Raw genomic sequence first — 10,581 nt, forward strand, 5'->3', positions numbered from 1 at the left:
GCCAGTTACACTAAGTGTCACCATCGTGAGTGAGAAATTTTGTTATCCTTGGTACAAAAGGATTACCGCAAGGCGAGTAAGGGTCATGGATGATGTAAAAGGACGCCAAAGATGAAGAGGTAAAACATCTATACATAGATCGTTGTAGCACTAAATCTTAGTACTCCCCTAAAGGGGGGAATATGGAGTGATGTGGCGTTAAGTCAGAATTAAGTGTTCTAGTAAATATGGAATGGTAAAGGAAGAATGCGATAAATGAAAGAGGAATGAGATGGCACTTATCCAAATCTTACAAATACGCTACGATTCAAGAATATTGTGCAAGCACGACGTCAAGGAGAGGATGTAAAAGTTCCTGCCTTAGCTGTTATTAATAAATAAGGAGCCAGTACGAGATGTAAGTTAAGACAAAGGAAATAACCCAAGAAAGATTATGAGGAATATTGATATGAGAGTGGGCCAACAAGTAGTTAGTAATTGGTCAGGAAGATCCCAGTTATGGCTAAATAGGAGATTGCAGACGAGTCATCAGATCGTGTAAGATAAACATAGTAGAACCCAACATGGAGAATTCAGCCTCGAAGAATATCATTATAATACTTGAGATATATTCAAACAAGAGTCGGGGTAGTTAAAGATACCGTATGAGTGTTACGGGGATAAAAAAAGTGCCGCTGGAAAGGCAACCAAAATATAAATTCAGAAGCAACCATACAAGTACAAAGGCATGGAAGTAAGCAACTACGGATGAATATAGGCAAGTAAGGACATCAAAAATGTCCGTAATAAGCTCACAACTTTACGAGTCAAGGGTTCTCCCTAAGTACTACAGCGAAAGATTAGCTGAGGAGATAAGAAAGAAGGCTTCAACCTATGCACAATGACCTAAAGAGGAAATGGTCATGTAATAACAATCTCGCAACAACATTGTAAGCATTCCAAAAGAAAATGGCACCTACCATGGCTAATGAACGGGAAGTAAGAATTAAAAGTAATATTCGAGATCATATGAGTTGTATGAAAACTCTGGCAAGTGTGGGCTCTAAGATAAGCTAAGTATGAACGCAACAAGGGGCATAAAGACCAGGAAAAGTAATAGCTTATGTTGAAAGAAAGCTAAGATGGAACGAAAGAATTATTCGATCAGTGATCCAGAGTTAGTACGTTATAGATACACTCAAAATTTTGGAGCATTATCCAGGCAGCATATTTGTTGACAATCATACAGTCATAGAAGACTCTGGTATAAGTTAAAAGAAAGAATTGAGCCCAGGGCATAAACAAAGGATTGAATTGTTTGAAGAATGTGTCATGAATATTCCATAACGCCCATGAAAGGCTAAGGTAATAAGTGATACCATGAGCCACACATCGGAAGATAGCTTAAGCCTACGTAAAGGCTAATCAAAAGGAAGAGGGAACTAAAGAATTACATCACCCAAGTAAATCAGGAGTCTGATTATTGGACCCAAAAAATTGAAACATCGTGATCGAGAACATTGCAGGATCTCCCTTAAAAGCAGAGGTACAAGAGAGATAGTGCAACAACCATCATCTATAACGGCTCTACGATAAAGCCAGTTAAAAAAAAAGTAACAGCCTCATAAGAAGTCAGTATGAAGCTCCCACCTGATTGTAGTATTATAATAGAGCTTCAAGTTGTGGTGTGGATCATACCTATGTGGAAGAGAGGTTATGAAAGAGATAGAAGATATGATACGAGATTTTAAGTAAGTAAGGTAAAAGTGAACAACATACGAGATACTCAAATACAGAAAGTTGTGAATAGTCCATACTTTGGATAAAAGGCTATAAGTACGGGAGTCCAATAACCGGGAATGATAGCGACATTGTCGGCAGAATGTCTTCCAGCCTATGGTTTCTAAGTACTGAGAGAACTAGTTAAGAGAATGGAGAAAAGTTGGAGACGATGTGATTTCTCGTTTGATGTTTCAGAATAACATAAGGAAATCTATGGTGCAAGCAAGTTGAAGGAAAGTTTATATATGGATATGTATAGGTCACAAGCTAAAGTATGGTAGAGAGACAAAGTTTTAAGGAAACATGAGTAAGGATGAGGAAAGACAAGTGAAAAGGTGACGAGAATGGATAAGTCCTCAGAATTAAGTCCATGAAAACAAGAGAGATAATGATTTCTCTAAGTTATTGAAAGTTCAGTATAGCCTGAATAAACTCAAAGGAATATAAGATTAATAGCATTTAGAAAGAATAAAATGTTGACCTAGTAATAAAATGAGGGTATAATTGTGACAGATAAAGGAAGACGTTTGCGCCTTCATTTGAATAATGATTTGAAAAAAAAGAAAATAGAAGAAGAGAAGGAGAAAAGATTTCGCTGCCGGCACGAAATTAGGACGTGCCCATAAGGTGAATCACATTGAGACACTATGAAATATGATTATGGAAATCACTTCAAATATTCCTCAATGCAACGTAAGCCCTAGCGGTAATGTATTACGTAAGAAGTTTCAAGTCTTCAAGTAGAGGATTATAGATCAACATTGAGGCGAATCAACAATTGGCAGATACAAGTTTCAAAGTATGACATGAGATTATGCCATGATTCTTAAGACGAACGGTAATGAAGGAGCATTGGAGGACTGAGATTTATACCTAAAGGATAGGTAACAAGTAACTGGGAGCTTGGTAAGCATACCTCAGTAAAGATAGATTGAAGTAAAAATTATGGTATAGTATAATCCATGGAAATGCAGTAAAGTCATATGAATGGATAACCAGATCTATGAAATAAGATATGGCCATATTCGCAAGTTCTACAAAGTATCGAGCAAAGGACTTCAGTATACCTATAGAGGCCCAGAGAGGCATCCTTTTAATCCTTGTATATACAAAGTAAGGCCTAGAGATTGACTAAAAGATAAAAGGAAAAAGGAAAGATGAATTGCATAAGTGCACTTATAAAGCCAGGGTTATAAAGGCTGCATGACAGAAGATAACAACAGTTGAAAAATTAGGACGAGTGCTTAAATGGCAAGAAGAGTATTAAGGTATTCACAAGAACTATAAGTTACGAAAATGATAAGAGCATCAGTCAACATTCGAGAACGAATATTCCAAAGGGGGGAATGATGTTACGCCCCGTAATATTACGTCGATATTACATCCCTTAGTATTATATTACGACGATGTTATGCTCTGCAGCAATATATTACGATGATGTTACCCTATGCAGTAATATATTATGATGGTGTTATGTCATGCAGTAATATATTACGATGATGTTACGTCTTGAAGTATTATATTACAATAATGTTATGCCTTGCAGTAATACATTACAGTGATGTCACGCTTCGCAGTAATAAGTTACGATAGTGTTGCACCCAACAATATTACATTATGGTGATGTTACGCTTCTCAGTAATAAGTTACGATAGTGTTGCACCCAACAATATTACATTATGGTGATGTTACGCTTCACAGTATTAAGTTACGACGATGTTGCACCCTGTAGTATTGTGCGTTGAATTTGTTGTAAGGTAATTGACATCAGTCAAAGGAAAACATTATTTGGAGATTATAAGGATTGTGAGGGATGAATAAATTCGTGAAGGTGAGAGGGGAATCAAGTCGAAGAAAATGAATTTCGTTGAAATTTGGTATTTTGGGATAAAATAAGGCCCGAGCTAAAATACCCAGTATTTATGGACTAGTACTATATAAGGTACCACATGACCATGATAGTAAGGTGTATAAGGTATGTGAAAAATGAGTCGTATTTTAAGAAAGTGGAAATAATTCTCAATTATGCGGGTAATTCGTTGATTACCGGGTAACAGGATATTACCCAATTAACTAATACGTGGATAATTTTTAGATAAGCCTTACAATAACTTATGTGAAAGCCATAGAGGTCTTGAATAATGACTCATGGTCACATTTGAATAGGTGGAAACAAATGGATAATACTTCATATCTTGAAAACATGAGCAAAACTACTTTATAATGTCAACAGTACAACTAGAATAAGCTCTTGCACGTTATTTCTTACAAAAATTCCTACACCACTTCATTCCTTACATTTTGATATACCATTCTTACAAACAATAACACCAAATCAGAATTGTAGTCATCTCCTACAATTTGAGCTTAGGAATGACTTGATAGTTAGGAAGTTTTATAGAAAACAGAACATTGCCATCTTATAACACTTTCAACAAATTTCTGATTTTCAACACTTCATTCACCACGAGAAGTTTTAGAAGACTAACAATGTAAAGTTTTGCGGTTATAAAGGAGTACGGTGCAATATTTTTCAAGAATATCATGCGGATTTTTCCTACTCCAGGTATGTTAAGGCTATCCCTTCTTTCTTTTGTCATGATTTATATGACACAAATGAATGCAAATGCACAAATTCCATAAATGACTCTATTCATAGAAGTATTAGAGATATATATGTTCTTAAATTTTCATGTGTCATAATATTTTATCATTTGTTCATGGATCTTAGAAAAATACGAAAGTTGAAAAGAGTTTACTTTATGATATTACTCAAAGGCAAAATGGTCTTATGAAATTCCGAAAGATTTTATTAACGTACTTTTGATGCATTGCATTCATGTGCATTGACCTATGACCAGATGGCGTTATATACGCGTATATATATATATATATATATATATATATATATATATATATATATATATATGTATGTATGTATGTATGTATATGGGATATAGGAAAGGTTATGACGTTATATATGCACCACCACCTGATCAGCTGATATACGTTGATGATTTTGCCCACAATGGCTAATATGATATGATGGGATGCCCTCAGAGGCTGATGATGTTATGAGATATGTACCTATGCACGACATGACATTCATACGCATATGCATGACGCTAAAAGTATTTTATGATTTACAGAGTTATTCATACTTACAGGTTGAGTCAAGCACTCTATATTTCTTCCATGTCTATTATGTACTTATTTATGTGCCTTACATACTCAGTACATTTTTAGTACTGATGTCCCTTTTGCCTGCGGATGCTGCGTTTCATGCCCACAGGTCCCGATAGACAGGTCAAGAGCCCTCCAAGTAGGCTATCAGATCAGCGGAAGATGTTGGTGCGCTCCATTTACTTCGGAGTTGCTTGTTTGGCTGGTATGATTTAGATGTGTATTGTTTGGTATGGCGGGACTCTGTCCCAACCTTTATGATATTTATGTACTCTTAGAGGTTTGTAGACATATGTCGTGTACGTGAAAGATTGTACGGCCTTGTCGGCATATGTCTTGAGTTTATAAATAATCATGTTGGACTATTAGGCTCGTATGTCACATGTATATGATAATGTAATAAGAAAGATACGTTGTGTTGGTGCTCGGTTGAATAAGGTACCGGGTGCCCATCGCGGCCCATTGGTTTGGGTCGTGACATTATTGATGTATTTGATTCAAGGTTATTTGTAGCTATCTTATCCAATTAACTTCAGTTTAATAAAGGTATTCTCTCCTGCAACATTAGATGAGAGAATCTTTTCATTCTTCAGTAAACAACGAAGATCTAATTCCTTTATTCATTTTTAGAAAATAATTCATTCGCAATTACTCCTATATCTGCCACGACCCTAAACCCGGACCCGGTTGTGATGGCACCTCTCGTGAAGACAAGGCCAGTCGACACATTCCCATTTAAAGTTTTAAGCAATTTACAATAATAAACATTAAGTCTTAAACATAATAATTCCCATTTCAATTTTTTAGCAATTTAAAATAATAAGCAATAAGCCTTAAACATCATAATAATAAATTTCAAAATGATAAGCAGTGAACATTATGGTTTGCGGAAATAAAACCCAACACAACCCTATACCGGGGTGTCACTAGACATGAGCCTCTATCAATATACTACAAGTCTGAAATGTTTATAAGCTATTATAGAATAACTGAAAAGGGAAAGAAATGAGATAAAGGGGGAGAAGCACGGGACTGCAGACGCCAAACAGCTACTTCGTGAACTCCGAAGTCTGCCGGGAGCTCTCAATCCTCGCGAGCAGGATCAGCAACGCCTGAATCTGCACATGGGGTGCATGGAGTAAAGTGATTACTCTAACTCAGTGAGTAAAAATTATAAATAAAGACTGAGAAATATGAAATCACGTAAGGCACATATCAGGCTATAAGGAAGCAGTAAAAGCCAGTAGAAACAGCGAAACAGTAAATAGGTGTAAATTATTGAGTTCAATTTAAACTTTATAAAAATGCCTTTTAACAATTTGATCAAGTAAATGACATGCAAATAAGAAAGATAAGCATATAAAGGATCGCCCCTCGGGCACAATGTCAACAAATCTGCACCTCGGGCAAAAATCTCAGAACAATACCAGTCCCTCAAGCTATATCTCACATCACAATGGGTACCCGCGCTCACTAGGGGTATGCAGACTCCTGGAGGGGCCCCTTACGGCCCAAGCGCAATATCAAACCAGCTCGTGGCATCATCACTAGGCCCTCGGCCTAATATCAACTAGCCACCTAGTGGCGTACAAATCTCAGGCCCTCGGCCTCATAATCATAATCAGGTGTTTCCTCACAACATAGGCCCTTTGCCTTACTCAGTCAAAATCCTCACAAGCCACTCGGGCAATGGTAAAATATAGTGCTCAACCCAAAATATTATTTAAGTGTTAAAGCAGAGTAAACATGGCTGAGTTATGAAAAACAGTAGAATATAGCATGGCTGAGTTCAAGTATAAAGTCAAAACAGTGAGGAAATATTAATAAAAATCCTCTAAGGGTTCAAATAGTTGGTACAAGGCCCAAATATGACATTCAGCCCAAAACAAGATGATAGCAAATAGATTTCAGTTAAATACGCGGTAAAATAGTCATTCGGGACGGACTAAGTCACAATCCCCAATAGTGCACGAACCCACGCTCGTCATCAAGCGTGTGTGTCTCCTCTATATAGCACAACGATGTGCAAATCCGGGGTTTCATACCCTCAGGATATTATTTACAATCATTACTCACCTCAATCCGGTCCAAGCTCTAGCCCGCGATGCCTTTGCCCCTCGAATCGGCCTCCACTCGCGTCGAATATATCCAAAATCAGAATCATGACATCAAAATATGCTAAGGGAACGAAGCCCATGCGAAAATAATCAATTTCAACATAAGTCTCGAAATTACCAAAACCCGACCCCCGGGCTCACGTCTCGGAATTCGATAATTTTTACATCAATAGATTCCTTATCTCCCAACGAGTTCATACATATCAAAAGTTCCGAAATCCAACCTCAAATGGTCCTTCAAATCCTCAATCAAAGGCCTAAGTTTCCAAGCCCTAGTTCTTCAATTTAGGCTTAATTTCCATGATTAAATTAGGTGGAATTCACATTAGAATCGAGTTTTAAGTCCATGAATCTTACCTCCAAGTGATTCCCCGTGAATCCCTCTTTAATCCTCTTCAAAAGCTCCCAAAATGCTCAAAAATGATGGAAATAAACCCCACAATTGCGGACAAGATGACTATTTAAACATTCAGCCCAGGCCTCATTTCCTTATTCGCAAACGCGGTCAACGCCTCGCTTTCGCGAAGTACAAACCAACTTTAACCAAAAATTTCCTCTTTGCAATCGCGGCCTTCTCATCGCGAACGCGATACTTCCTCAGACAACTCTTCGCGATCGCGTTACCTCTCTCGCGAATGCGATGAATAAAACACCCTGAAGTTCAGCTGCCTAATTCCTTTACGCGAACGCGGTCCCCTTCACGCGAACGCGATGACCAATCACCCAGCCCTTCGCAAACGCGCAGCTTTCCTCGCGAATGCGAAGGTTTGAATCCCAACCTTCACCAACTAACCCACTCGCCAACGCGGAGGTCTAAATTCTCTGCAACACATAACAGTTTTTCTGCAACTCCAAACAACATGAAATGGTCAGATTGACCACCCGAAACTCACCCGAGGCCCCCGGGACCTCAACCAAACATGCCAACATATCCCATAACCTCATTCAAACTTTTTGCAACCTTCAGAACGCTCAAAACAATATTAAAACACCAAATTCGCATCAGATTCAAGCCTAAGAATTCCAAAATCTTCTAAATTACGCTTTTGATAAAAAAACCCAACCAAACCACGTCCGAATGACTTGAAATTTTGCACTCACATCCCAAAATGACACAACAGAACTACTGCAACTCTCGAAATTCCATTCCAACCTCTATATCAAAATCTCACCTATCAACTGGAAATCGCCAAGAATTCAATTTCGCCAATTCAAGCCTAAATCTACTCCGAACCTCCAAAACTCATTCCGATCACGCTCCTAAGTTCCAAATCATCTCCTGAAGCTATCCAAATACTGGAACTCACATCCGAGCCCTCTAACAGCTAAGTCAACATCCGATTGACTTTTCCAACTTAAATTCACTCCAAAGAGACTAAGTGTCTCAAACCTTACCAAAATTATTCCGGATTCGATCCGACCAATCCGATCACATATAAAACCGATAAACAAAGCAATAAGAAGCAGAAATATGGGAAACGAAGCGGTAACTCATGATACGACTGATCGGGTTGTCGCATCCTCCCCCTCATAAACAAATGTTCGTCCGCTAACGAATCAAGAAACATACCTGAAGCCTCAAATAGGTGAGGATATTTGCTCCGCATCTCCCGCTCGTTCTCCCAGGTAGCCTCCTCCACGGGCCGACCTCTCCACTGCAGTTTCACTGAAGCTATATCCTTTGACCTCAACTTTCGAACCTGACACTCCAAAATAGCTGCTCGTTCCACATCATAAGTCAAATCACCATCCAACTGAATCGTGCTGAAATCCAGTACATGAGACGGATCCCCAATATACTTCCGGAGCATAGAAACATGAAATACCGGATGCACACTCGACAAGCTGGGTGGCAAAGCAAGCTCATAAGCTACCTCCCCAATCCTCCGAAGCACCTCGAAGTGCCTAATGAATCGAGGACTCAATTTACCTTTCTTCCCAAATCTCATAACACCCTTCATGGGCGAAACCTTTAATAGAACCTTCTCACCAACCATGTAGGACACATCCCGAACCTTTATATAAGCATAACTCTTTTGTATCGACTGCAATGTATGAAGCCTCTCCTGAATCACCTTCACTTTTTCTAAAGCATCCTGCACTAAGTCTGTCCCCAATTGCCTAGCCTTACCCAACTCAAACCAATCGACTGGAGATCTACACCGCCTCTCATACAAAGCCTTATATGGAGCCATCTAAATACTTGACTGATAGCTTTTGTTATAAGCAAACTCTGTAAGTGGTAGAAAGTCATCCCATGACCCTCCGAAATCATTGACACAAGCACACAACATGTCCTCCAATATCTAAATAGTGCGCTCGGACTGCCCTTCCATCTGAGGGTGAAAAGTTGTGCTCAACTCAACCTAAGTACCCAACTCTCTCTGCACGGCCCTCCAAAACTGCGAAGTAGACTGAGTACCTCTATCTGAAATGATGTAAATCGGAACATCATGCAAATGAACAATCTCTCGGATATAGATCCCTGCCAACCGCTCTGAAGAATAGGTAGTACATATAGGAATAAAGTGTGCGGACTTGGTCAGCCGATCCACAATCACCCAAACAACATCGAACTTCTTCAAAGTCCGTGGAAGTCCAACTACAAAATCCATAGTGATCCTCTCTCACTTCCACTCTGGAATATCCATCTGCTAAAGCAAGCCACCCAGTATCTGATGCTCATATTTCACCTGTTGACAATTGAGACACCGAGCTACAAATCCCACAATGTCTTTCTTCATTCTCTGCCACTAATAGTGTTGTCTCAGATCCTGATACATCTTTGCGGCACCCGGATGAATGGAATACCGCGAGCTATGGGCCTTCTCTAGAATCAAATCTCGAAGCCCATCCACATTGGGCACACATATCCGGCCCTGCATCCTCAACACCCCATCATCATCAATGGTCACATCTCTGGCATTACCATATTGAACTCTGTCCTTAAGGACAAGCAAATGCGGATAATCATACTGGCACTCTCTGATGCGATCATATAAGGAAGACCGAGAAACCACACAAGCCAGTATCCGACTGGGCTCCGAAATATCTAACCTCACGAACTGATTCCAAGGCCTGAACATCCACTAGTGGTCGTCCATCCTATCCGGTAGCACGTGTCCTCACCATCTGTGAGAGAATAGAATAACATAAGTTTAGTACTCGGATCAACAAATTCGCATGACAAGAATTTCAAGAATATGAATTTTTTTCTAAGGGTTCTGCAACCTCTCGAGGATAAATACAGATGTCTTCATACCAATCCACGAGACTCTACTAAACCTGCTCATGACTCGTGAGACCTATCTAACCTAGGCTCTGATACCAACTTGTCACGATCCTAAACCCAGACCCGATCGTAATGACTCATCTCGTGAAGACAAGGCCAGCCGACACATTCCCATTTGAATTTTTAAGCAATATACAATAATAAGCATTAAGTCTTAAACATCATAATAATAAGAATCCCAAAATAATAAGCAGTGAGCATTACAGTTTGCGAAAATAGAACCCAACA

This window comes from Nicotiana tabacum, chromosome 7 (assembly GCF_000715075.1).
Source record: "Nicotiana tabacum cultivar K326 chromosome 7, ASM71507v2, whole genome shotgun sequence".
In the NCBI taxonomy this organism is placed as follows: domain Eukaryota; kingdom Viridiplantae; phylum Streptophyta; class Magnoliopsida; order Solanales; family Solanaceae; genus Nicotiana; species Nicotiana tabacum.